This window comes from Balaenoptera acutorostrata, chromosome 2, assembly GCF_949987535.1.
Source record: "Balaenoptera acutorostrata chromosome 2, mBalAcu1.1, whole genome shotgun sequence".
Lineage (NCBI taxonomy): Eukaryota > Metazoa > Chordata > Mammalia > Artiodactyla > Balaenopteridae > Balaenoptera > Balaenoptera acutorostrata.
Genome location: NC_080065.1, coordinates 10,253,654 through 10,280,499, shown reverse-complemented (window position 1 = coordinate 10,280,499; position 26,846 = coordinate 10,253,654).

Genomic DNA, 26,846 nt, shown 5'->3' with positions numbered 1-26,846 from the left:
GCTCGGTGTGCAGAGGGTTGCTGATCCCAGGCTCCCTTCTCCCCTGGCTCCTGCCAATGGGGCCACTGCAGAGCAGGAGGAAGGAAGAAACCAGGAAACTCCCCACCTTTTTCCTCTGCTCCAAGTGTCATCTCTAGTAATGGCTGGTCTTTCTAGATCCAGCTTCACTCAACGGGCTGGCCATATCTTAGCTTCCGCCAGGCAACCCCAGTTCCTGGGCTCCAGAAACACCACCCCCTCTGTGAGTGCCCCCAGACTGTGTGGAGAAGTTTCTTTAGCTGTCTTACTATCTCCCATTGGCTTCTCCCATCTTCTATTTCCTGTGTAGCTAAATCTCTAAGCTTTTCAATGCTGAGATTGTTTTCTCTTTCCTTGGTAGGAGTCTGACTGACACTGATTCTGACTCTGGGGATTTGGGGCACGTTAAAGGGGCCAGTGGGTGAGGTGACTGAAAAGGGCAGTGGGCAGTCTTGAGTTGTCCAGGCAGTCATTGCTCCTGCCTACACTCAGGAGAGACCAGCCTACATCATGTCCACCCCGTGGTCATCAGTGATTATCTGCCAACCTGCCAACTTTGTGCCCTGGGAGGTCATACTTTTGCATCAAAATCATTGAGGAGCCATGGTACAATCTGTTTAACAAAAGGATGTTTCATTCACACTGTCATCGGCAGCAAATCCCTGAGAAATAAGCAGGCAGGGCTCTTTCCGACCTGGGCTTGCAGTGTTAATGCCTGGGCACACCCAAAGGCAGGCAGAAGACAACAGCAGTGTCTCAGTCTGCCTGAGCTGCTATAACAAAATACCACAGACCAGGTGCCTTAAGTGACAGACATTTATTTCTCACAGTTCTGGAGGCTGGGGAGTCCAAGATGAAGGTGCTGACAGATTTGGTGTCTGGTAAGAGCCCGCTTCCTGGTTTGCAGGTAGCCACCTTTCGCTCTTTTGTGAGGACACTAATTTCATCATGAATGCTCTATCCTCACGGCCCAGTGACCTCCCAATGGTCCCACCTCTAAGTACCGTCATACTGAGGGTAGAGCTTCAACAGGTGAATTTGGGGGAGATACAAACATTCAATCATGGCAGGCAGGATACCAGCTGTACCAGGACATCACGTCTGGTTTCTGTCTCCAAGCTTCCTTCTCCCAGCTCCTTTCCAACACTCACGAATCCATGAGAACAGTGGATGTGGCAGTATTTCAGAACACTTTACTGTATTTTGTTTTTCAAAAATATGCAATTATAACCAGAGCTTTCTCTAATTTTCCCCCCTCTCTATCCTCTCTGTGAAAAGATCTCCTCCTTCCTTCTCATGACCTGTGACCCCTTTAACTGCTGTGTCCTGCTCTTGGCTTCCAAATATATCATGCTAGCAACAAATTATGAGGCGAAATGTTAGACGAGAAACAAACCATGATAAGATGACAAAGGAGGCTATTTTTACTTTAGGGAGGTCTTCCGTTTGCCAGTAGAAGTCATAAAGTAAAAATAAATACAACTCGGCCCAGCCCTGGAGTGCACAAAGCATACACTCCCAGTAGGTCATTTATGTCCTTGTCATTGCTTGAGGGTTTACACGTTGGACATGACTGTAAGAGAGATGACACATCCAGCCTCATTCTGACCGTGGAATTTGAGTGTTTTTCCCACAGTCATTATGCTACTCCTCATCTCTGTCCCCACTAATGGAATGAGGGTGCAAATCTGACTAAGAAAAAGATGTGCAAAGAAATTTTAATCTCTTTCTTTGTCCAAAACTTATCTTTTTGTCCTGTTGAGCTCCATACCCAAACAGCTTACTCAGTGCCCAAACATCTTACCAACAACTCATTTAGTTCATTCAGAAATTGCCCAGTGTCTCTGAGGGCTGCCCTCCTTATTTCTCTACCTCATGGAAGTCCAGGTTTCAGGGGAGAGGATATTGGACTCACACATCATTGTGGGGTTGGGGAGAGGGGTTTCCTTGCCTGAGTTTCCAGGGGTGGGAAAAGCAGAACCAATGCCTCCTATCCTTCCTCCCCACAGTTCCTTGGCCAGAAAAGTGTGGACTTCTCTTTGATTTCTACTTTCCCAAGTGGGAGAAGGATTATGTTTTTGAACTAGGGGAGAATTTTACAGACTGGGTTATCCAAGTTTATTCCTTAACATTTCTAAGGAGGAGTTACACAGGAATATGAAAAATTCTCTCCTAAAACAGTATTTCCAGGAGTAATACTGCTGCCTAAACACACTGTGTGTTCTAAAACTGAATTTTAGTTCATTTTTTCCCCCTTTCTTGATTTTGTATCAAATCCTTCTGTGGAGCAAATATTTATCAGGAGAATAAGTACTCAGAATAGCAGCAGAGAAAATAATTTTTACTAAGTTTTCAAATCTTACCCTGTAACCCTAATGCTTGTATCCCCACATGAGAAACAACCCCTGCCTCATTCCCTGCTCTTAAGTCTCAGACAGTTTCCCTGGTGCTTGGGCTGTGTTATAATGACAACCTGGACCATTGTTGTGCTTGTATAAGGTGCCAGGTGCTGAGCTAAGTGCTACATCAAATTATCATGTTCATCTTCACAATCACCATGTGACAGAGCTATTGTTAATTTCATCTTACTGAGAAGATAACTGAACACAGACACTATGTGAGACAGAAATAATAAATAATAGAGCAGGTTTTTAAATCGACATGCTTCACTATTCACAATAGGCAAGACATGGAAACAACCTAAATGTCCATCAACAGATGAATGGATAAAGAAGATGTGGTACATATATACAATGGAATATTACTCAGCCATAAAAAAAGAACAAATAATGTCATTTGCAGCAACATGGATGCAACTAGAGATTATCATACTAAGTGAAGTAAGTCAGAAAGAGAAAGACAAATACCATATGATATCACTTATATGTGGAATCTAAAATATAACACAAATGAACCTATCTTTGAAACAGAAATAGAATCACACACATAGAGAACACACTGGTGATTGCCAAGGGGGAGGGGGTTGGGGGAGGGATGGAGTGAGAGGCTGGGGTCAGCAAATGTAAGCGTTTCTGTGTAGAATGGATAAACAACAAAGTCCTACTGAATAGCACAGAGACCTATTCAGTATCCTATGATAAACCATAATAGAAAAGAATATTTTAAAAAAGAATGTATATATATATGTGTCTGTATGTGTATAACTGAATCACTTTGCTGTATAGCAGAAATTAACACAACATTGTAAATCAACTATACTTCAATAAAAATAATTGATTAAAATCAGCATGCTTTAGACTCAAACCTATTATCATAGCACCCTACTAAACATGTTCTTCATTGAAATGTATTTGCCTATTTTTATGTGAGTAGCCATTACTTCATTGTGAGTGTCCTGGGACCAGGGAGGCTACAGTATTTATAACTCCAGCACCTAGCAGAGGGCCTATGCTGTAATAGATGCCTAATGAATGTATGCTAAGCTATGCTAAGCTAATGAAGGGGCATAAACAGATGAAGATGAAGAGAAAAGGCCATATTGTCCAGCCCTGGATGGAGGCAGGATAACTGACGACACAGGAAAGCTCATCTGTAGTTTTATGGAAGCTATGAAAACACATAGGCATGACTGAAAAGGCCCAGTTAATGGAGCAGACAATAATGTAGAGCCCAGAAGAGGAGGATGACGGAAGGCTAGGAAAATCAGAGCTATGAGAGATGGACAGACTCACAAAGTGTGAACAAGCTTAAGTTCAAAAAAAATGATAGGAGGAGAAAGACAACAAAGAGTAGAGAAGAGAATGAACCCAAAGCACCGGCATATTTTAAAGGCCCCAGATTAATCAGTGAGTCTGAAGCAGAGATTGGGTGGAAAGAAGAGTTAGGAAAGGAAGATGGAACTAAATGCTGGAGCCATATTGCAAATGGTCCTAAATCTCTTGACGTTTTGAGAACCTGACAATCAAATTGGATCAACTCGGCTGCAGCAGGTTGGATAGACGTGTATTAGGGAAAGGGAGGAGGAGGCTGGGAGGGAAGCTGGAGGAGTAATAATGAAGTCGGGGTGAGTCCAGGAACACTTGCAATGATCCAGGTATCAGGATGAGTGTCAGGTGAGTGTCAGGTGGTGGTGGAAGGAGAAGAAATTACAGAAGGAAAAGAGAACATGAAGAATTCTCTGGACCTGTGGATAGGGCGTGCAAGGAAATGCTGAATCCAAAGTGACCCCAGTGAAGGCAAACCCTGGTAGTGCACAAACTCCTGACCTGAGGAAATGATAATGTGATTGACAGATCAGACGGAGCTGGTGGGAGGAGCTGAGTTCAGCCTCCTGAACCCTCCTCAGTCCCTCCTCAGTCATGTGATGTGAGGAGGGGGAGAGGGTGTACCTCCCCATCAGGCCCCCAGGACTGAGCCGGCCCCTGCTGGGGTCGGGAACCAGTTGGAACCCATGATGCTGTGGACATGCATAAACCAATCAAGGGAGAAACTAGAGAAAGAAGAGGAGGTCTTGTTTCTACCCGGAAGATGTGTAACTGCACATCACAAGTGTTCAATAAATATTTAGGGAATGATTTCATAAATGCCATTATTTCTGAATTCAGTCTTTCAATATATTAGGTTTGAATAAACCTATGTCGGTTGGTGCTGTTGGGTTTCCCGCTTTGTACAGTTATGGTAACAAACACCACTAGGAACCAACGCGTCACTTGTAATTTCTAATAGACGATTTACAAGTGCCGGCGATCTGTGCTGTCAGGTAGCACATCCCACTGGAGTGTCATTCAACCCAGAAGCCCGGGGATTGGGACCCGCCCTGTTCAACCACCTCACACAGCAGATCTGGCTGTGATCAGGGTCATTTCCCTGGGACTTTTCAGTTCCATGCAGGGCAAGTTTCCAAAAGATAGGAGGAAAAAACAACTTCGAGGCCATCCAAAAAAAAAAAAAAGTGTACTTTGATAACTCGAAGCTGCAATGGAATTTGACAACTGAACTTTATAGAAAAAGAATGAGTCAACTTTACCTGGCGAAGTTATTACCTGAAAAGGGTGATTCGGCTAAAATCCTGTATCAAAATGGCAGTCGGTAAGGTTGTAACATTGAAAATAAATTGGGTGACGTGGGTGCTTTCTGACTGAAGCGACTCAGCAGAGACACGGCCCCCGAGGGACCGAGGACCGGCTGGTCTGGCCAAGCTCCTGACCTTCCCAGACCGTGTCCGGAGGGGCCCGGGCTCCGTGGAGGGAACCCGGCCACGGGCGCCTGGGCCCCGGGGAGGCTCGGGCCCGCGGGAGTCAAGAGACGCCTCGGACCCTCGGGCACAGCTTTCTCGGCGGGAAAGGCAGGAACGGGCCCAGGACCGTCGTTCCTGCACCCGAGAGCCTCACAGATCCACTTTCCACCCTCCAGCTCGGGGGACACGTCGGCGAGGCGGGGGCCTGCAGCCCAGCCGAGTGAGAGAGACCGGCCGTCCGCACAGGGCACACCTGGCGCAGGTAAAGAAGCCGAAGAAGCTGAGATCCGTAATGTCGGACTCTCCAAACGCGCGCATCATGCTACTTAGGAAAACTTAACCCAGCCTCGTAGGTATCCGCTCTCTTATCTGCCAAGTTAGGGCCCAGTGTGTTTCAAACCAATAAGGAAACTTGAGGCTTACGCTCAGAGCTGGAGGCCTGTGTCTACACCAGCCAGGGCGCCGGTAGCGGAGCCTCTGCTGGTTTCAGCGAACGTGAGATGCCCAATGTTGCCTAAAGGGGGCGCCGTCCGCGGGGAGCGGCGCTGAGAGTTCACAACAGGGCGTCCTGGTCTTTTATTATCAGCATCTGCTTGCTACCTCTAGACTCTTATCTGTTTCTTTGGTCTTAGCAAAAAAAAAAAAAAAAAAAAGACATTCGTGTTGTCTACTACATTCATGTAAATCAAATAGTGATTTATAATTCAGCGGATGAGTTGAGTCATATGAAGTTTGCAAGAAAATAATCAGATCTGGACTGTCACATATAAACGTCCATACTTTCGTTGACTTGTTCATTCATGAAACCAATAGAGATTCATTATAAATTCATTTGCAAGGCTGAGTATTGGATAGGATGGGGACAATTATACACACATTGGGGAAACCTGATAGAGTAAAAAGTTCAGCTCTACGCATTGTTACTGTATTAAATAAGATAATAGAATAAAAGTACTAAGCATTATTCCTGAAACCTAATAAGCACAGAAAAAGTGTTAGTATTTCATCTGTTTGTAATCTTGAGAACCTCTTATGGATGCCACCGTGGGATATTTAAAAGTGTTCTGGAGAAGGGATAAAGAATACTAGACAATGACAAAAGAGAAAAAATGAAATAAAGGTCAATAAGCACTTGCAAAGAAAAAAAAATGGTAAGAAATGTCTACTGCCTAGTATAATGTTACAAATTTTAAATAATAAAATACCAGTTCCCCCTTACGGGGCAGGCAGAAGTTTTTTGGTTTTGTTTTTTCAATTGCAACATCCAGAATGAATTAGGGAGTAGGTAAGGCAGTGGGTACACTCATGCACAGTCAGTATGAGGCGAACTGGTTCAGGTTACCTGGAGGCCATTTACCACCATACACCAAAATTCTCAAACAGTGTGTCTCCTGCCATTCAATCACTAATAATTTGCTCTAATAAAATGATTAGAACATTTTAAAACATTACGTTCATCTGCACTCCTAACAAAGAAGAGGTAATGGGGTCTAGAGTCTCAGAGGAGGAACTGGGTTGGGTGGAAGGAAACACACGCACCCCAGGTAACAGGAGGGAAGGATGCAGGTAAGGTCGGGGTCAGGGCAACTGAGGGTGTTCGCTCCTGCTGTTTTCCATTTTCTCTATGGGCTGAGAGTGAGGGCAACAGAGGCGTCAGGGATTTGAGGAGACTGGAGACATTTTGACATAGATTGGCTGCAATGGAGAAGAGAGAAACTGGTGATCTGTGTAGAGGGAGTTGTGTGCAGTGGTGGTGATGGTGTGCATGGCTAAGCATGGGTGAGACAGCCCAGGGGTTAGGCTTACGGGGTCCCCTTATGGAAAAACCTCTCTAAAGAAAGACAACTCGAAGCAGAATTGTTCATTTCAGATTGCACAAATCCTTCATGAAACGGAAAAAACATCAGAGCATTTTTATTAATTTCTGCAAATGGACAAAATGGGAGCCATTTTTAGCATATGTCCACTGAATGATGGTCAGTCACACCAAGCCTTTCTGCCTGTGCAAAATGATGTGCTCGCCCTGGAAATGAGGGAAAGTCTGGACCAGGCTATAGGATTCGCTCTCATTTATACTCATATCAGAACATGATGGAGAGCAGCAAGTTAACAGGCTTGTATTTGTCAATCGGTCTCAGATCATCTGAGTTGTATAGGGACTGGCTGAAAAGGTAATAAAATGAGATGAAAAGGAAATTGCAAGAACATGTCCAAGCAAGCTTAAATCCTGTGTGTGTTTAGCTCCGTGGGTCAGAGTCTGGGACCAACAAGGCTCTGAAATCTGGATTCCATATGGATCAGTTAATTTCTCAGAGTGCTTACTTGTCCCGGTGCTGGGAGAGAAAGGGGCTCCTCCAAGGTTGGGGTTTTGTCAGGCAGGTACTGCCAAAGGACAAGGGCCGCTGGGAAGGAAGTGAATCCAGCACAAGCTCCTGGTGACAGGTGGCGGGGCCCCAGGGCCTGAGCCCTTCATGATGTTAAAGGACTAGGATCTGGGCAGTAATGGAGCAAGGGATCAACCCACAACCCCCATAGGCAGCCAGCCCCTCTATATCTATACAGCCTAGAATGAAAGTCTGAGAGATCCCGGGTGGACCCCGCAGTCCGGGGAGAACGAGGAAGCTGGGTGCCACTCTTGTCCATCTCACAGACTCATTTTACTGTGAAAGGGCCAGGGAAATTTTCAACAGAAGAAAAATACAATCTTGCTAACACATTATTTCAAGGGCTTATACCTCAGGTTCTTATTAAGGTAGTGACAATGGATCCGCTTTCTCTAACTCAGATGATCGGAGGAGGCGTTTCTGGGAAGGACCTCGGTCTGTGGTGCCTTCTGGGAACATGTATCAGAATTCGCATCTCTGAGAAGTTATCTGACCCATGTGGGATCCTGATTTCAGAGCCCCGTTAGTGCCAACCTCTGACTCCTGAAGCTAACTAGGACATGACCCTAAGTCGCTCGGAAATGTGCTGGGAATGCCTTTCTCTATCTCATTTTATTTCATTTCCTCTCCATCCCTATACAATTCAGGTGATCTGAGACCAACAGACAGATACAAGCTTGTTAACCTGCAGATCCTCCTAATGCTCTAAACATGAGCACAATTAAATGTGAGTCCTACAGCCTCACTTCCAACGGGAGCACAACATATGCCACAAGCAGAAAGCCCATCGCATGACGGACTTTCCTGGACTGAATTTTGTCCCCCCAAAATTCGTAGGTTGAAGCTTAACCCTCAATGTGACTGTCTTTGGAAATAGAGCCATTATGAAGGTAATTAAGACTAAATAAGGTCATAAGGGTGGGGCCCTAATCCAATAGGACAAATAAGAGGAAGAGACACCAGGAGTGTGTGTTCACAGAGGAAAGGCCACACAAGGATGCAGCGAGAGAAGGTGACGGTCTGCAAGCCAAGGACAGAGGCCTCAGGAGAAACCAGCCCGGCTGGCACCTTGTTCCTGGACTTCTAGCCTCCAGAACTGTAAGAAAATAAAATCCTGCTGTTTAAACCACCCAGTCTATGGTATTCTGTTATGACACCCTGAGCAGACTAAGGCAAGAAGCCGTCATTACATGGGGCATAACATTAAAAATGGTCCTTCTCATTTTGTCAGTTTGTAGATATTAATAAAAATCCTCTGAATGCTTTTTTCAATTTCACAAAGGATTTGTGTACATCTGACATGAGCATTTCTGCTTAGCATTTTGTTTCTTCAAAGGGGTTTTCCACAAGAGGAAGCCATAAGTCTAACCACAAGAGGAGCCATAAAGATGGTTTATGACGATTAAAGTGACCCCTGCTTTAGTTTTTCCCAAGGCACTGATCAAATGCATCATCTTGAGAATGGTGTGGAGAGGCGGTCTGCACTTCAGGGAAACTCTCAAGATCTTAAAGCACCAATGACACTAAATCCTCCTGGGCCTTGGGCCATGCCCAGAACCCAGATGTCTCCACGGAGCTGGGAAACCACAGGGAGTCTGTGTCCCCTTGCCTGGGAGATGGTGCCTCTGAGATCCAGGCAGCTACAAACAACAGGAGCTTTAAGATTCCGAGTGGTACTGTGCAGCGATTACTAAAGATAAGGTTCACATCCCTGATGGGATTGCAGAGGATTAGCTTAGGAGAGAAACTGGGAAATTTTACACTGGCTTTTAAAAAATTATTCAAATGTCAATACCTCTGAAGATTAGAAAACAAACCATTTTGAGCTGTGTATCATAACTGCTACTCTGGAATTGATATTCATACTGGATATTGGAATTGATAGTGATATTGGTAGTGATATTGGATAGCTACCAGTATCAGGAGGTGGAGTAGGTCCTACATACTGATGGATGATTAAAGCTAATAGACTATGAATATTTACACTGCTATTGCTGATATGGCCAAGAGGACATGGGCAACTGGGAAAGTGGCAACAGTCAAAAGGATCTAAAGGATTCCATCTCTGTGTTCTGAGGCCAATTCAGGCACACACTAATCCACATCCCTCTAGCACCCCTGACCAGTGCAAACTGTTCAGCAGTGTGACTGCCTTCCAGGAGGTACTAAGACCTGCCATCATATTATGCTCCAAAGTCTTCACTTCTGAGCTGGATCGCAGGTGAATTTTGATAATACTATGGCAAATGTTGTCTCAAAATAGCTTCAAACAATTCAGTGAAATGGAACTCTTCATTACCAAATTCCACAGCAATTCTCCCAAAATGCGACTTGGTCTTTTTGTGTACCTGCTGTATAAGGAAACAAAGCAACACAGATGTGAAGTCCTGTTTTAACCCATATTATAACTCCCTTTCACTTCTCATGTCAGATGCTATCTTCAGTCTTTGAAATCACTTTTATAAGGAAACAATCTAATATGAAATGAATAGCATTCTCTGTCCAAACTCTCATACTTTCTTACATAATGATATTAATTTAATTCCTTCCTCTGTGAAGCCATAATGTTCCTCAGAATAATCTACCCAATATTTCCAGCAGTTCCACCAGCCCTCAAAACCCTAGTGTGTGAGGGCTTCATTTTAGATAAATTGATTGTCACAATATACTCAACAGTTTGCGTGAGTTACAGAATGTGAATCTCTGTTGAGCAGGGAAACTGTTGGGGCTTTGAGGTCACTTCCCAACGTGTTCCTAGCCAGGGTGGTGTGGAGAGCAACTGGAAAATGCATCTTAGATCGGATGACAATGTTGAACTCCTGAATTGGGTAAAATTTCCCACCCAGTCATAAGCAGAGCTGGGCCTCCTCATGGTGTCGGTTGGAGAGGAAGAGACTGTCCCCTTAAGCCTTTCCACCAGGAGGCCCTGCCTTAGGTACATCTGCTTACCAAGCCCTCTGTGGACCACAATGCCTTTTCAGGTTCCTGTGGCCCAATGTCTTTGCCCTTGTAGTTCAATGTCAAGTGACAGCTCACATCCCTACCATTGCTTATGACCACCCTCAAGACATACTCATTTGCTGGTACCCAAGTGCCTTTTTGGTTTTATTGAGAATGAATGGCCTGTGCTTGGTCTAGGCCAGCTTAGCTCTACAACTTTGTTGCAGCCTGTGAGAATTGGCTCTGACCCAGACACATGCAGCCATAGCCTGTAGGGACCCTTTAAAATAAAATGTCATGAGGCTGTGGGGTTGAGACCTCTTTCCCAGAGGCTCTAAACCAACATGATCAAAAGCTCTACATGGTCTAGTCGCAGTAAGACCCTCAATCCCAAGTGTGGTTAATGCTGCCCCTCTGTGGTATACATAGAAGTGTGCAGAGCTATTTTGGTTGCTATAATGCCTGAGTGGGACACAATGGGGAGGAAGGTAAATTTACTAAAAGTCTTACAATGTGGGGGATGGTAATCTACAATAAAGAATACACCTACCAAAATGTCATTAGCGCTGCCACTGATTATCACCATATCCTAACATCCATTGATTATCACTATTTCCAAACTGAAATCCCCCCTCCCCTGAACAAATTATGGTTCCTTCCCTTAGAACTAATGCCTTCTTCCTCTGGGTCTCATATAAGGGTACTCTAGTCTAGACAGTAACATAAAACAGCTATCAAAAAATGCTAGCTCCTCAGCATAGAAAACAAGGCCCACTCAAGGCTGAGCATCTCAAATTATCACTGCAGCATGCTATATCCTCCCAAAGGAGAAAATAACTAAATTGGTTCTCCGCCCCAGTACTCTTGATAGATTTATGAAACCACCCAGTCTAAATTAAATCCTATGGCAACAGAGCCACTGTTGCTTCACATTAATATTAAAGGGTGATCTGAATAACTATGAAATCTCTGCTTAGGAAAGTTTAAGATAAAATAAATTTTTAAAAAATCCCCAAATAACTGAAAAATCAGGAGTCCAGAGCTGGAAAATGAACTTTGTGACCTAAGGGTCTCCAAGGATTGTAAATTGTCTTTTTTTTTTTTAATTCTGCAGTTTGAGACAGGTCTTTTGCATCTATATAGATTAAACTCTCTTACTTAATTCACTGCTTGTTTCCTTTTGGATTAGTGGCGTTTAACACAGACTATAATTACTGCTGGTTCTCTGTTTGTCCCATCTTACTTGATCTTAATGTCAATTCTGACCAAAGTTTGTTAATAATTGCTCTACCAACTTCGCTCATTAAGAATGTTATTATTAGTTTTACCAGCATCAGAGGACCATACATCCAAATGAGAAAAGCATTTTCCCAATCAAATCAAAATCCAAATTAGATTTTGAAAGGACACCCTGGACTGCCTGAGTAAACAGAATGCTGAATGTCAGTCCCAAATGATCAAAGTCCCAATTCCTCATCAAAGGAATGTGTGACCATACGAAGCGTCTGCCAAATGGACCTTGATGATCAAAAGCACAGTTACTCTTTCCACACGTGTAATACTGAGAAGGAAGCTCAACTCCATGCTGGATCTGAATATGGATTTCCTTTTGGACTAATTGATGAGCAAATTCCATCTGTTTTTCCCCCATGAAGTTCTAGAAAGCTTTTCGACAGATGTTAGCTTTTTGACAGATGTTCAAAGAAGAACAATTGTGTACTGGTACTTCACATATCCACTTTTTCTCCCGCGGACCCACCCCACCCTCTCTGACAAACCCTCAGTCATGGGTCTGGTTGTTCTCCAGCTCTGGTCCTATTTATTAAAACTTTGAATTTAGAGGAATGGGAGATATCCAACTACAGTAAAATTGGATAAAGAGCGCTGGCTCTTACCTTAATCTTGGAAATAATCCACACAACCATGGCCTTTATTAGAAGATTATAGTGCTGGAACAGTAAAAGATTCAGGGTGTCAACTACAAATTGGCACTTGCCATCTACCTCTCATGAGCCGCTGCCCCTGCTGACTTTCAACACCCCCTGAAAGAGTTCAGGGTGAGAGCATAAATGAGGCCCTCTGTGCTCTGGGAAAAACTGGCAGAACAGGTCTTCAGATAGTTAGATATTTTCAGGAGACAATTTAATGAGCCCAATTCTTGCATCTTCTCATCTCTAGAAAAGCACTAAAATCCTTCATGGTGACGTCTGCTCCTGGTGACTAGCAGAAACCTTCATGAGACTAGCAGAACCTTCTGCAAAAAATATGAGCTTGATTGCGTGCGCTCCCCCTTCACCAAAATCACATCTATACTGACCTTCCCCCCCTGCCTCTTGGGAGCAGTTGTTCAGAGCTATCTGAGCTGCTGTCTCCCAGCCTCTAGTCCTCATTTTGCCGCAAATAAAATTTAACTCACACCTCTCACGTTGTGCATTTTTTTTTACTTCGGCAAGGGAGTGGAGCAAAAAAGGAGATTTGGAGAAGGGTGACGAGCCTCCACAGGAACCCTGGAATCACAGCGAGGTGGCCACTGGGAACAAGGCCAACGCTAGCACATGGGTGTGACATTCCTTACAAGCACAAACAACAATTCCATCGGTGGGTCAGCCGCCGCATCTGAAACAGCTAGTGGGACAAAGCAGGAAATGGATTCCATGCCATCTCACTCAGATTGGATTGGAGGTTTCAGCCTGATGTTTTCTTCACTCCAAGGTGTGTATTGGCTGGCAGGAGTGTAATTTTTGGCAGTTACTTTTAAGGGGGTAACAGCACTTCTGAATTTCTGCAAAATGTATCATTGCAGCTCAAGAAAAGAAGAAGAAGAAAAAATACCTGAGCATGTGGCGTATTTAAATTTGAATTTGTAAATTTAAATCCCCTAGAATTAGATTTGCAATATTTTTATTTTCATTGAGCAGGAAGGCTGCAGGTTTTGTGTAACCCAGCCTTTACCATCTCAGGAGAATAATGATATTTGTTCAGTGCTGTGTTAAATTCCCAATTTGAGAAAGATTAGAGTCAATCTTAACTGTAATTCATAATTTATTTGGTGTGTGTACTCAAGCACATGGGAGGGTGTCTGAAATGCTCTCAATTTTATACATATTATACTGAGAAATGCAATATTTCCTGCCATATCAGTAAACAAAGGATGTCAGGGTCAGCCGTGATGATGTGATTTGGTGAGCCCTGAGGGAACTCAGGAAGGAAAGAAAGAATACCTGCCACCTAGCAGCCACCACATTGCAGCCACTCCCTACGGTGAGCCCTGAGGAAACTCAGGATGTGAAAACACAGGATACTGGCCCCAGGTAGCTAAGGTGCATATCAAAGGAATGATTTCAGTGAGCCCGGACTCTTGCACCTTCCCATACATAGAAAAGCGCTAAATACCTTAACTTGAGATATCTAGTTTCTTTAATTAACAATAATCTTTTGAAGTTCAGACTACCTGCCCCTTTGTTGCAAAACTCCTATATATCCTAGCTCCCCCCTTACCTCCTCGGAGCAGTTCTCTCAGGGTTACTTGACATGCTCTCTCCTGGGCCTGAAGTCCTAAAAATTTCTCCAAATAAAACATAACTCTCGGCACAAATGAACCTATCTATAAAACAGAAACAGACTCACAGACAGAGAGAACAGACTTGTGATTGCCAAGGGAGTGGGGGAGGGGAGAGGGATGGGCTGGAAGTTTGGGGTTGGTAGATGCAAACTATTCCGTTTTTTTTCTTCATGTTTTATTGAGACATAATTGACGTACAGCACTGCGAGTTGAAGGTGTACAGCAAAATGATTTGACTTACATACATCATGAAATGATTACCTCAATAAGTTTAGTGAACATTCATCATATCATATAGATGCAAAGTTAAAGAAATGGAAAAAAAATTTTTCCTCGTGATGAGAACTCTTAGGATTACTCTTTTCTTTTTTTTTTTCATTGGAGTATAGTTGCTTGACAATATTGTGCTAGTTTATACTGTACAGCAAAGCGAATCAGCTATATGTATACTTATATCCCCTCTGTTTTGGATTTCCTTCTCATTTAGGTCACCACAGATAAACCATAATGGAAAAGAATATAAAAAAAGAATGTCTAGATGTGTATAACTGAGTCACTTTGCTGTATAGCAGAGATTGCACAGCATTGTAAATCAACCACACTTCAATAAAAAAAAATAGTAATAAAACAGAATCCTCAACTTTTAGGTTGTGCATATTTTTTAAGTTGACAATACACACTCATTTTGTCTCTCCCCCCCCCTCCGCTCTTCCCCCATCCAATATGAGAAATTGTTTATGTTAGAGGTAGAGAATCTGATATAGATATATAAGCACATATAAATGTCAAAATAAAACATAAATTATTTTATGATGATTAATGACAGCCATCTGAGGAATGAGGAAACTAGAGCTTGTTGAAAGTTGTTACCTGCAGGAGCATGACGGGGGGCAGCTGGGGTCAGGGGGAATCTCCAGATGGCTGAACACATGTACAAATACTTTTTAATTTAGATTCTGATACAGGGTTTGAATTTTAATATGTTAAAAATATATTTTTAATCTCAGATTGTTTTTCAGAAGGGTGTGATTTCTTGTGGGCATGTTATTGCAAAATGTCATTTTTGAATGTCCCTGAGCCAAGGCATAGTTCTAATTGAGAAAAGTTTTCCCTCTTAATTTAATTGCCTGCCACTTTATGATAACAGAAGGCAGAAGGTTGCCTCGGTTTTAACATAAATATCCAGGTTTCATCATTTCCCCGTTTTAGGACCCCTCTTTCCATATGCATTGATTACCTGGGAAATGATCATGCCAGCTGTACTTTTTGCCTTTTTTAATATTGCAGTTTATCAAGATAAATTGTGCTTTTTGGCAAATCACCTAACACTTGCTCTGGAAATTTTATTCAAAAATAGAATCTTTTCATCTCCCACAACATTCATCAGGATCTAAGCCTGAGGCGTCTGCTGGACAATTCTCAATTCTTTGTAGTTACCATTTGTTTAAAAGCAGTCTGTTGAGTCTGCACCACATTCAGTCCCTTGTGCCAGGGATAGATATAGTTACTACGTGTGCAACCCCTGTTGCCTGTGCAGGATGGTCTATCTAACCTACCTTCATCTCTTTCCATTAAGGATTTCCTGCTGATTCCACCTCTGGTAATAGCTCATTTATAGATATAAGGAGAAGCATCTTCATTGTACTTTGTTGTCTGCCTTATTAGACAGTATCATCAAATTGCCTTCCACTATTTGGGCTCAAGCTCACAGCAGAAAGGAGAATTTAGATGGAAAGGAACACAGGCTTCTATCTACAAATTAACTCCGTGTGTGATAGGAAGTGGCTGAATCTAGAAGAGAAAAGACTAATTGATTTGGTTTTCAGAGTCTGTTAGAAACAGAACAAATGCAACACTGGTGAAGGGACAGATAGGTGATTACAGACACTGACCCCACCTGAACCTGAGGACCCTCTCAGGCAACGTGCAATGGTTGGGATCCCAGGGCTCATCCCTCTCTCCCTACATTTTCTCATTAATGAAATCCTGTTCTTAAGGTATTCATCTGAAGCGGGTGGGGTCTGTCAGTCCCTTGAGGCAGGGCATACACTGCTTTCCCAGCAGGAAGCCCCACTGGAGAAAAATCACCACCATAGCACCCCCTGCATATGGGAGGGGGTTATGTTCTCATGGGTCATTCCCTAGATAAGCCTTTCCCTTTCTTGTTCTACAGAAATCTATTGCCTAAGATGCTCCATAGAAAAAAAGTCTGGGGCCCAGTGCATATGGGAAACCATGAACATCTGTGTTTCCTCTCGGAAGTTGAAAGCCTTTTAGTTGATTCAATCTTCTGATTAAACTCATAACAAATAACTTGTTTTAACAGTTCCCCCAATGTGTTTGGCATTTGGGAGGGGTGATAATGCTTATTAAGGCTCTATTAATGTAGGATTTTATGAAACTGATATGGGGAAATAGGCTGTAAATGGAAACTCCTGACCAAATGGATTTATGAAAATCAGTCTTATTGGGTAAAATATAATCCAGGGAATGAGATACAGAGGAATTTTTACTCATTCTTTTAACCCTAAGAATATCACAAATTGCATTATAGGGAGTAACTCCATATTTACTATACCTGATATGTTTTAGAACTGGGTGAAGTGGTCATTTCTTCCTTATTTCCCCCTGACATAATTGTGCTGGAGTACATCTTTTTTCAAGGGTTTGAGAACAGAGTTGGAGAATTGGTCTGTGTCTTGGCAGTCTTTCAAAATTGTTGGTGATTTTTCATTACCCATGGATTGCTGATAGTTTAAATTGAGTGAGCTCCCATATAGGACACATCAGAAACAAATGATAGAAAATTCAGTTAAAAAGATAAAAGCCAGTACACTGCAAAGGTCAAATATTTTTGTGGAATTTTTGGTGTCTTGAAAAAAGCTGGAGCATAATACATATTTTGTAGGATCTCCCTCTGGCTGATAAAGAGGGAAGATGCTGGAGACGATTTTCTTGAACATAAGTTTAGTGTTTATAGTGAAAGAAGCCCAGATTCCTGCTCACGCCCCATGATCAGAATGGTCATTCAAGATCCACCCTAATAGCTATACACTGGTGTTGGCAGGTCAGATTATATCTTTATTCTGCGCTGTCTCACCATAGTAGGACTGTATGTGGAAGGAAGTGTGCAGTGCCTTCCCTTGGGGTGGAATGCACCTCTCCACCAAATTGGCGATGGACTTGGCCATGTGACTTACATTAGCCGAGGGGACATTACTGGACTTGATCAAACAGAAGCTTTAAATGTGCTTGTGAAGTTGGGCTTGGCTCTTGGGCCTCAGGTGGCCCCTGCCCTATTCAGCCTGTGTCCCCCAAATGAAGACCTGGAGAGCACCCCAGAAACATTCTGGAGGCCTGGAATGTATGACTTAGCTGAGCTCAGCCCAGACTAATTTAACCACAGCTCACCTGCAGACCCAGAACCCTTGTAAACTACTGAAATTTTGTGGTTGTTTCTTACACAGGAAAAATTGACTAATACTATGGCTAACTTTTTTTGAGTATTAAGTTATGCAAAAACTAAAATTTCTGGCATAAGTATTACATAGAAAATTCAAATTGCAGATATAACTTTGATGATATTTCCAAAGTTTGCAATACCACTGGGAAGAACACAAATACGAATAAATATTTGACATTTTTGATGAGGAAAGAGTGAAAATAAAAAAAGAAATGGCACGTATTTAAAATTTTACCCTATATGTATCTCTAGGAAATAGCATTCAAATAATATCAAACTGTAATTAACTAGTTTTTAGAAAATGTCAGTAAAATTTAAGAAATTTAAAAATTATTTTAATTTAATAATTATTTCAAATTCAAATATTTTTTAATATTTGTAACTTTCACACATGTGTTTTCAGAAAAATAAGTTTAAAAAAAACTTGTTTGCTTGAAAATCCATGCTCTATAAATAAATTAGGACGAAGAAACCTAAGCCTGGTATATTTTAATCTGGAGTCAGCGGGGTGATATTTATAGGAGGAGTTGGTATGATCATTTCATTAACCATGAAGAAAGAATGGAAAATGAAGCCAGGATGAAACCCCAATATTAAAAGTGGAAAAGAAGAAGCTTGCAAAGGAGATTGAGAAAGAGAATTCAGAGAAAAAAAAAAACAACCCGCAAGATCAGGAGAGGACGGAGTCCTTGTCATCTGGATATTAAAGGACCAAGTGTTTTGGAAGGAAGACTAGGTCATTGAGTCCAATCCTGCAGCGGGCTCAGGAAAAATAAGTGATGATGTGCAGTGACATTTGACAGTGTACAGGTTCTAGTGTCCTCGGCAAGATCAGCTTCATGGAGCAATGGGACATATGCTCTACTGTCAAGATTGAGGAGTGAATGATGAAAAGTGAAGCCAAAACAATGCATGTAGGTCCCAAGACAGCATCTGAAAACCAAAGAAAAGTCTTTAGGGCAGTAGGCAAAGGCGGAAGTAGGATTGCAGGAGAGTTTTTCTGAGGCAGGAAATGAACACAAACCCATGGGCAGGAGGAAGCAGAGCAGCAAGTGGGGAGAGGTTAAAGATTGATGCAGAGCTTGGATGATTCATGGGGTGAGGTTCCAAAGGAGCAGAAAGAGTGTACATCACAAGCGTAACGTGGATGACAGTCCGTGGTAAAAATCAGAGCTTCCTCCACTGAGCAGGAGGTAAGGAAGGATGAGAGCAGGGGCCAGAAAGTGTGGCATCAGGGTGGGTACAGCTATGGAAGAAGTTTGGTACATTCTTCATAATTCCTGTATTTCCTAAGTGAAGTTGGAGAGAGAGTTTTCTGAATGGTGATGGGGGTGGGTGTAATAGTATAAAAAGTGTAAAATAGTGATTGACTCTTAGAACCATTTTAAATAGGGCATGGTGATGAGGGCTATTCAGGAGGACTGCCAGGTAGCACTGAGGAAACTTGGTGATAAGACAGTGTGAACTTTCAGAGGTCCTAATCTGCAAGTATGTATTCTCTAAGGGTGCTCACCAATCCAAGGATGGGTTGGGGGGAGATTTGGAGACTTCATTTATCCAGAGATGGAGTTTTCTGTTGATGGATAGTGAAAACCTGTGGAAGGTGGAGAACTGATACAGTGAAAACTGAATGACTATCAGTGTAGTGAAACCTGTGGTCCAGGTGTATAGAGAATTAAGTAAAGCCAAGAGGAGAATGATTGGAAAAAGGGAAGAGATGAGGGACTGGACATCTCAATAAGGTTTGAAATGATTGTGGTGGGAGAGGGAGAGCAGGAGAGTTGGAAACATGAAATGTGGTTCAAGAGGGAGATGTGACCCTTTACATTCTCTAAATGTAGTGTGGTTTCCTAGGTTGAATCTTGGAACAGAAAAAGGACATCAGTGGAAAAACTGGTGAAATCCAAACTAAGCCTGCAGTTTAATCCATATGATTCACCAATGTTAATGTTTTGGTTTTGGCAAATGTACCACAGTTATATAAGATGTTAATATTAGGGAAAACTGGGTGAAAGGTATACAGGAACTCTGTACTATCTTTACAACTTTTCTATAAATCTGAAATTATTTCAAAATAAAAGGCTTATATCTATATATTTTTAAAATTTCATGTTTCATGTAAAAAAGCTAAAAACACAGACATATAGACATGCACATTTCAACCTGATAACAGGATTTGGGATCATCCCTTGTTTCCACATTTGAATGGCAAAATTTAGAGTCTGACTATATTCCTCTGAGCAACAATACCCAGCACAGAAATGGTTTTGTTCTCACCACTTGCTTCTTCATGGGTCATGGAGAACTCTTAAATTTCTAGAATCATGACTGGTAGCAGTAGTGGTGGGCCTGCAAGAAGATCGCCAGTGGTCCTCACTTCTTTAATGTGGTCCATGTGCCATCACATTGAGTCAGAGCTGGCCCGGTGTGATCAGTGAAGTTTATGAAAGTTATCACTAGGTCATTAAAAACATTACACTTTCCACCCTGGTCTCTCAAGTCACTTTCTTTGGGCTAAACCAGACACTGTTCTGTAGGGTCACCCAAACATCCTCAAGGAGAGACCCATATGGAGAGGAATAGAGGTCCTTGACCCAAAGCCAGCGACTATTTCATAGAAAAGTCAGGGAAACATCTTGAAAGAAGATAACCCAGACCCAGTCAAACCTTCAAATAACTTTAACCCAGGCCAGCATCTGACTGGAACTCAACAAAAGACTTCAAGTCAGAACTTCCCTACCAAACTGTTCTTGAATTCTTGACTGTCAGAAACCTTGGGAGATAATGAATGATTATTTTTTAAGATACAAATTTTGGGTGGTTTGCTACACAAAAATAGGTAACTAGTACAGATTTTGGTACAAACAAGTGAAGTGGTGTGATAAAAAAAAAAATTCTAAAACATGTGGGATTGGTGGTGCAACACAGCAGTGGGAAGAAGCTGCAATTACCTCAGAAGAATGTTAATAAAATCCTAAAAAGCTTTGAAGAGACTGTTAAACGTGAATGATGGCCTTCACGAAGGCTCTCAGTGAGTGTTTAACACAATTTGAGGAAAATGGAGGAAAGAGATCACATTTTTAAAACGGCAGGAAATTTAGTAATACTATTTCCTGTGTAAGATGGGAAACCACAACCCCCCACCAGAGTACATAATTAACTTAATGATCTATCTAAGGAGATTTCTAGGCAAGGTATTGAAGTGCTGCCTGGCTTCCTGTAGCAACAAATAGCAACATGTAAGAGAGGAGAGAAAGGTAAAGGAATAAAAAAAAACCTGCTAAAGGTAAAAGAACCAGGGCTGTTGGGTTCAAATATAAAACTATTTCTCATTGCTAGTCTTCCAGATAGTAAAATATCTTAAAATTTAAAAAAGGCTTCCAGGCAAAGATCAAACCCAGGACACTGTCAGTAAAACATGGTTCACTGGTGAAGTCCAGGATGTAAATGTTGAGCCTTTTGTAATGATCCCAGATATATGTAAGATGAAGCCTCAAACAGACCAAAGCCCCTCTAAGGATGTTAAGGGCATACATCCCATGTATCATCAATTTAAAAACAAATACAAATTCTAATAATCATAAGGCATTGTCCTACAGCAGGTTTATAGGAAGCAAAAGGGAAAGAAGGGCATATCTTCATAAGATTTGTGTGTCTATTTTCCAGTAAAATGAATCCCTGAAAATCCATAAAAGACCCACAAACTTTTAACATAACTGTACTAGATGAGACATCACCAGCTTGGACTAAAACGGACAGAGTCAGTACAAAATACAAAGAGGCTGTGGATTCCTCAATTACTATGAACAAAAAACAAGCTAAGAAAGCTACTCAGGTAGTTCAGGGGCAAACACTAGCTATCTCTAATCCAAAGGGAAGGATGCCTAAGAGGTCAGAACCAAAAGCCCAGAGACTTTATCAAGGTTTCAGGCAGTCATACTGAGCCCTCGTCAAGGAAGTGGCATTATGTGCCTCACAGGATTTTCCTATGGAGATTTTTACAATGGGGAAATTATTCATGTGTGCCTCCTATTCCCCCTATTTGAAGAGGATGGTCTACAGCAGTTATTCTACACCTGTCTCCCCACTGCATGCTGAGTATATGGAGAGATAACTTGCCTCTAGTTCATAGGTCTTCAGACTGAGAGGAACTAAATTCAAGGAGCTGCCCTCGCAGAGCTGTATCTGAGGATACACCTGTGCACCTGGATCTGATTTGGATGCCAGGACCCTGGTCTTCAAGCTGATGCTATAATGGGATAAGACTGGGGGATGGTGTACCATACTTACATGGTAACATGTTGCCTTGCCACAGTTTCAAGGATGTTGGTACCCTGGTCAGAGAAAAAGCACTTCATTACTCAATGCACAGCAAGAAGCATGACCATAAGTATAATGGTGTCAGTTCCCTACCCCCAGGTAGCATGGAGACAATGCAGTTAGGCCCAGGTAGGTGTCTGCACACAGAGTTGGTTGCATTACAGGAGAGAAACACTGAGTTTAGGAAACCCATATTTTTAAATAATAGAAAGCTTCCCTCTCCTTCGTCCAGAGGAAGACATTATATTTATCTTACCATAAAATAAGCATTCCTCTACTTTGCTTCAGAGGAAGATACTACATTTTAAGGTTATAAACAGGATTTCGTCTAGAGGAAAAAACTGTATCTTTCATGGTGCTCATTATACAAACACCCCCGAAAAGAGAGTCTGAAACAAAAGGCAGTCAGTGCCTCTGTTCATAAGGTGTGCACAAATGTGAAAGACCTATGAAGAATTGTCTCCCAACAAAGCATACGTGTGCTTTACATGTGAGATAAACAGGAAACATTGAACACAGAAGCTGGACTAGAGTAGCTAATCTCCAAGATGGCTTCCAATGAGCCTTGCTTCCTAATATCTATGCCAATCTGCCGTTCCCTCCCACATTTATCCAAGTGCCAATATGTGCCTTTTGAGACTAAGTTATAAAGGCATTGTAGCTTCTTCCTTGACCTTTTGGATTTTTCACCTTTGGGGTGATCACCACGTCATGAGGACATCCAAGTACTCCTGTGAAGTAGCCTGCATTGAGAGGAGCTGGGTCTCCTGGCCAATGGTCAGCACCAGTTTGCCATGCATGCAAGAGAGACACCTTGAAATTGGATCCGTCAGCCCATTTAAGCCTTCAGAGTACTGCAGCTCCAGGCACCACCTGAATGCAAGCTCATTAGAGACTCTGAACCTGAACTCTCTTGTGGATAACTAATATAGCAATAGTCAAGGTGGTGAATGTTAGCTAGGGGCAGAATTTATTTCTATGGCCCACATTTGGAACTTTGAAGGTAGGGGTGCTATCAGACATCCTTTAATAAACCCTCTGGATCATATGGGATTTTTATCTGACAATAACCATTAGGCCTATACTCCCCATGACCAGGAATTCACTAAATAGTCCACCTTATTCTTGGATCATTTAAAGCCTTTCTTTTTATTAAACCAATATATGGTGCTGTGTAATTTTTGTGAATTGGTCCCAATGTCAAAATCCACAAAAATATATTTGATTTTTCTATATATTTAACTAAATCAATTGCCTGGTACAGGAGAGAGTTCATCTCAAGAATATATTATTTTTTAATGAATTTGGCTATATACCATTGGACTTTTCTCTTTTTTAACTGAAGTACAATTTACATTTAACATTATATTAGTTTCAGGTGTACAGTATAATGACTCAGTATTTGTATATATTGCAAAATGATCACTACAATGAATCTAGTTAACATTCATCACCTTGCTTGTGGTAGATTTTCTTGCTTTCTTATATGATAGCAAAGATTTTCTGGCACTGTAATTTCTGTTAACAAGCTTGGATATATAAGACAATAAAAATAAAATCAGGTGGTCTAGTTTAGCTAATTTGAATCTACTTAGCATATAGTTTGCTAAGTAGTGATACTCTTTTAAATCAAGAAGAATTAGGTGCCTTTAGAAATTTGGGGAAGCAGAAGGTCTATCTTCAGCCAAGCCCCCGCCCCCTTGGAGTATTTGGAAGGAGTCCCTTTAATAGTTTAAGTGTTTTACTGAACATGTCACAATTTAGGAGGAATCTTGTGAGGCATTTGAGTGTGCCCTTCACATCCTACTAGAATCAAGCCCATCATTCTCTGGCATGTTTTTAGCTATGAAGCAACCCACTCACAGAGCAACTCCTGGCAGGGCATTTAAACTGTCTAGCAGTCCTGGCGATAAATGCAACTTTACCATGAGGGTGATGATGACAACATTTAATTGAATTAGATTCAAGCAAACAATTTATATCAATAATTAATGTGTTGTTGGGTCAATAAGATAGCTGGATTGTGATCAATATTACAACATAAGAAAGTAATTGTTTTGCATTTCAATACCATTTTAAAAAAATCTGAAATGCACTACAATATGTTATTTCCCTAAGGAGCCAAGTCAGCATTTTGCTGAAGGGATGAAGTTGTGCTTGGAAATGCTGAGTACTTTACTCAGGAGCACAGAGAAAATTAATAACGAAACTGGGAATACAATCCTTGTTTTCTGGAATGGATTCATGTGTTAGTCAACAGAGTCACACTCTTCCAGCTTAGATTCCTGACTCTGTCAGCTTATGCCAGATTAGGCTCTGGAGGGGCTGACAAAATGCCTTATAAGAAGTTATAAAACCACTGGGAAAGAAGGAGACTCCCCATGGTGTTGACTGGCCAATGCTTCCATCACCACTTGGATAACAGAGAATTTTCTTTCCCAGATAACACTCTCAAGAATGCAGTCTGGTCCATGTCCTTTCAAATATTCAGTTAACAAGGCTGGTGTGGGTTTCCCCTCACTCCTTCTCATTCTGCCATAGAACTTATGGTCTAAAAGCAAAACAGATATGAGACACATAGTCGCACAATGTATTTAACTAAAATCATAATGAACTGTGCAAAGTGAAAATAGCTAATTCTAGCAGACTCAAAATGGTCTGGGAGAATTTAAGCGTGGGAAGATGAAGGAAGTGACACTTAGTTGAAGCAGGAAGGATTAGTAGGAGTTATCCAGGTGGAGCATAGCAGATAAACAACCCAGGTAGAGGGCAGGTATGAAGTTACTGGGAGATAGGAGGGGTTGTTGTTTTTTCAGGAAATAGAAGAAACAGGTACACCTGGGGTATAGTAAGAAAAAAAATTGAGTGGTAGGAAATGAAGCTGAAACAGTAGATAAAGGTGGTTCACAGGGCCAATTAGATCATGTAAATGACCTTGGATTTTATTTTCTGAAGAAGCTGCTTCATAGAAATAAGAGAGCAATAGATTGAATTGATTAATTCCTGTTGTGGTTACGCTCTTTAATGTTATTATGGTTGCTGTATGGAATATAACTTGGAGAGGAGCCAACATGGAGACAGGAAGAACAGTTGGGAGAAAACTGCATTAATTCTGGTGAGGGCTGATGGTGGTGGTGCTGGAAAGAAGTTAACACTCCCAGGAAATACACAGAAAGTAAAAGGCACTACAAAGCTACAATAATCAAAACAGTATGGTACTGGCACAGAAACAGAAATATAGATCAATGGAACAGGACAGAAAGCCCAGAGATAAACCCACGCACTGATAGTCAATTAATCTATGATAAAGGGGGCAAGAATATACAATGAGAAAAGACAGTCTCTTCAATAAGTGGTGCTGGGAAAACTGGACAGCTACATATGAAAGAATGAAATAGAACATTCTCTAACACCATACACAAAAATAACTCAAAATGGATTAAAGACCTAAATGTAAGGCCAAATACTATAAAACTCCTAGAGGAAAACATAGGCAGAACACTCTCTGACATAAATTGCAGCAAGACCTTTTTAAATCCACCTCCTAGAGTAATGGAAACAAAAGCAAAAATAAGCAAATGGGACCTAATTAAACTTAAAAGCTTGTGCACAGCAAGGGAAACCATAAACAAAACTAAAAGACAACCTATGGAATGGGAGAAAATATTGTGAACGATGTGACTGACACAGGCTTAATCCCCAAAATATACCAACAGCTTCTATAGTTCAATATAAAAACAAAAACAAAAACAAAACAACCCAATAAAATCAATAAGGCTTGTGAGATAGAGAATAAGGAAAGGTAAAGGCCAATTCTGAACTATCTGGCATTAGAATGTGGGTGGATGTTCAGAGTATTTTATCTTTTCTTGTGAATTCAGTGAGGTGCAAAGATAGGACAGGTTTTATTTTAATAATCATTATCAACCTTGCCCCTTTTAAGCCACATTGCTATTGTCCTACCCACTCTTCCCCATTCATTCTAGAGATTAGATAAAAAGAAATAAAGTTATTTTGGAGTTGTAGTTTAATGCAGTTATTAAATATCCCTTCTATTGGGGTAAATAATACTCACATTTAGGAATCAATCATTGTCATTTCTTCTCTTCTGCCCAGTTATAGTGAGCTCCCGAGAGAGAGAGAAGACAAGGTGTGGTGTGACCTGCATCTTCTCACTTCTCCAGGAGTAGGGATGGGTTGGGTGTGGGGAAGAAATGCAATTATGTGACAGTATCTGTATCTCGGTGGGAATAGGAGGTGGGTCTGGATCTCCCTTCAATTAATTACTATTGTTTCTGATCGTGGAGCTAATGAAATCATGAAGCCGTTTGTTTCTGCATGGTTCGTTTGCTTCTCGTGCGGGCTGTATGTGAATTCATGACTACACTCTCCACCTGGGTGTACACAATCCCCTCTCAGCTTTTTTTGGCAGGATAATCATTCAAACTTTTAAAATCTCACTTTATACATTATATTAACATTCATGTTGCAAGGCATTCCATTCACAAATATTACAGTTTGTTAAAAAGCTTCACACACATACCCACAAAAGTCTATACCAGATTGAACCACTTTACTAAATCATTAAAATAATAAAAGTAATGAAAACATTATCATAATTCCTTTAAAGCGATAAAGGTCTGAGGCACTCTTGGAAAGGTGTTCTCATACAAGTGTAACACGTTAGTGGTATCAAATTATCTTAGAATAAAGTTACCAGATACCCAGTAATCAAGTACACTCTAATGACAATGACTTTGATCTGATATGTCTTCACCGGATACACTCCCATTTGGACTGAACTACTGAAAGGAACACAGATGTTGGGCAGCTGAGGTCATTTCTAATGAGATTCCAAACTTTGTAAAGGAGAAATGTGTTTCCAGCACACCAAGGACAGCTGTATCCCTTCTGCAAGGGAACAGTCCAGTCTCCAAAGAAGTTCGTTTCTCATCACCACCA